The sequence below is a fragment of the Mercurialis annua genome, linkage group LG2, assembly GCF_937616625.2.
Source record: "Mercurialis annua linkage group LG2, ddMerAnnu1.2, whole genome shotgun sequence".
Taxonomy (NCBI): domain Eukaryota; kingdom Viridiplantae; phylum Streptophyta; class Magnoliopsida; order Malpighiales; family Euphorbiaceae; genus Mercurialis; species Mercurialis annua.
In genome coordinates this window covers 29,618,042-29,620,779 of record NC_065571.1, presented here as the reverse complement: position 1 = coordinate 29,620,779, position 2,738 = coordinate 29,618,042, and the positions used below count along the sequence as shown (strand labels likewise).

Below are 2,738 nucleotides of genomic sequence, written 5' to 3'. Positions count from 1 at the left end.
GCAGCAGGCAACAACACTGGGAATAAGACGATCAGGCAGGATCTCACGTGTGGCAGCTGTTGGAACAAAGTCCTACATCCAAGAGGTACCTACCTAGAGGAGAGAAAGGAAACTCACCACTCATTGGTGAAAGAGGAGAGAGAAAGGACCAATTGAAGGCCCCCCGGCCGGAATGCGGTAGGGTCTTCAAGCCCCACGCTCGATTCTCGAGATTTATGGGCCTAGCACTTCGATCCGAACCTTCGCATCTATTTTTTCTTAGAGGATTAACCACACCTTCGTTATCGCCCCTCGCTACTGCTCAATCTCGCTATCGTATTGATTCTTGCCGGCCCTTCCAGATTCCAATTCTTTATTGAGATCGAGATTTTGTTCCATTAGACCCAGTTCGGTCAGATCAGTTCCATAATCTAACTTGCCCGGGCCGGGCTTGAAGTCTTTGGTCGGGCCGGCCGTAATGAATGATCGTTGTTCGAGAACAAAACAATAAGACTTAAGGGTTTCGCTTTCGCTCTTCGCCTAAAGCCGTAACTTTGTTGTTAAACCTTCGCTATCGCGAGAATATAGCGATCGAAGACGCTCAGCTGCTTCGCGTATTACGAAAGCCGTATTGCCCGAAGGGCATGCTGCAAGAGCGTGGGTGAGTGGTAAGCGTAGGAGGCGCGCCCGAAGGGCAGCGGCAGCAGTGTGGTTCCAGGTGCCGTCGCGTCATTGAGATCTGCGGGGTGGCGGGGACTTCGACTGCCTTGTATCGGGTGAAGAGAAGGGGTGGTAGGCTTAGTAGGGCTCGAACCTACAATATCACCGTTATGAGCGGTACGTTTCAACCAATTAAACTATAAGCCCCTACGGATCTTTACATGCAATTCGCTCACTTCGGGAAGAGCGGACGGACGTGCTGGAGGGCCTTTGCTCTATCTGCTTCTTACTCTTCCCAGGGATGAAATAGCTGGTTCGGTAGGGCCAGGAATGAAGAATTTGAAAAAAAACGATTATCTTATTGTTTATAGATAGATATAGAATATTCTATATATAAACAAGAATTAGAATAACGCGACTCAAACGGGCGGAGGCTCTCTATTTGCTTGCAATGCCGGCTGTTCGCCTTTCGGAAAGGTTTCGCCTATTTGATTCAAAAGGCGCTACTAAACTACTGTAGTATAGCTAGTGTTTGTTAGTAGTACAACAGAATGCCGTTCGCCACGACTTCGTATGCAAGCCCTACTGAAGTACCAAAGGCGCGCTCAGTGACTTTCGTAACCCAACTCTTTAGTAGTGAGTTTGAGAGTGGTAGGGCGACCTTCAGTATTTCAATAGTAGTTGAACAAACAAGCCCACTAATAGCTTTTTTTTTTTTTCACTTTTGTGTAGTTGACCCTATTGACTCAAGGTTAGACAAAAAAGAAACTCATGTTCATAGGAACAGGGAACCTTTCTGTAGTGGGATGTAGGCTTCAATTGTTTTGGTACTTTTTCACCACTAGTTATTATTTCATTTAGTAGTAACCGGCTGTTCACCTAGTGTAGGCTTGCTCCGCCCAACGTGTAGCTTAACGACTGAACTCGTTGGCTACACAAGCCAGCCGATCACTTGATAGTGTTAGCCTTTGTCAACTGAAGTAGCGTAGCGCCAACTGATAGCTGATAGAGCAGATAGATAGAGCGCAACGCGGGGCCTCGTTTGAGTCGAGTGGTCGCGAGCAGAGCCGTTTGTTTCTACTGTCGTAGTACGACAGTACTAAAGGCGAACGGCATTAGTACAGCTGTTAAGAATACTCTCTGATGTTGACTTTGTAAACTAATAGGCCTTGGTAACCGGTAGGTTACTTTTGAATCAAAGTAGCGACGAAAGGGGGAAATAGCTCAGTCGGTTAGAGTGCTGGCCTGTCACGCCAGAAGTCGCGGGTTCGAACCCTGTTTTCCCCGCCCGATCATGTCAACCAAAAATGGAAGAAGTCAGAGTTGGAAAAGGGCGAAGTTCTACAATCAGTGGGGGGGTTCCCTTGAGTTCTTCATCGCGGGCCGGTCCCGAAATGAGACCCTTCCCCTCGGATGATCGCGGAAATAGCGAGAGGTTGCAGCCCACCCATACCATAACTCATCCAACATTCCACGTTCCCGAACGGATCCCGTTCAATATATTTCCTATGATGACTCCCCTCTAAGGTACCTAGCCTCTCAAATAGACGAGATCTCTCTATAAAAGTTTTTTCATGTCAATGCCGATTTTTCCAATCTTACCAGCTGCCAATTTCGGATGATGGTGCTCTATCGAAGGCAGCCGGACGAGCCGCGGAACCTGCTCTTGGATTGGCCACCCCCCCCCATCGTCCTCGGATAGGGACCGGCCGGAAGGAGAGAGACCGAATCAAGGCTGCTTCGGCCGAACCCACCCTTACTTCATTCAGAATAGGAGAGCAGGTGCCTACTTCCTCGTTGTGGAGCGGAACAGGTGAGAGCAACCGATGTGATCTTTGGTCAATTCACGAATCGATCGGGCGGAAGTAAAATCACCTTGATACTGAACCGGATCTGAAACGCGCTATGGATCTCGATCTGGAGAACGAATTTCATTTGGATCTGCTATTGGTGGTTCGTGTCCAACAGGCTCTGTATCTATATTGTAACACGATACATATTATGTATGAACCGCATCCATAATTGAGCAAAGGGATGCCACCACTGCTTGATCCACTGATAGGTTCGCTTATCCATCGGCAGACGGGTGGCACACACTA

At 48.3% G+C, this 2,738-nt stretch overlaps 1 non-coding gene across 1 annotated transcript; it reads left to right on the top strand.

Annotated features, from left to right (window-relative positions):
- Positions 1-1,852: 1,852 nt before the first annotated feature.
- TRNAD-GUC (transfer RNA aspartic acid (anticodon GUC)) lies at positions 1,853-1,926 on the top strand. Its single transcript has one exon. It is a non-coding gene; the product is annotated as a tRNA-Asp (tRNA).
- Positions 1,927-2,738: the final 812 nt, after the last annotated feature.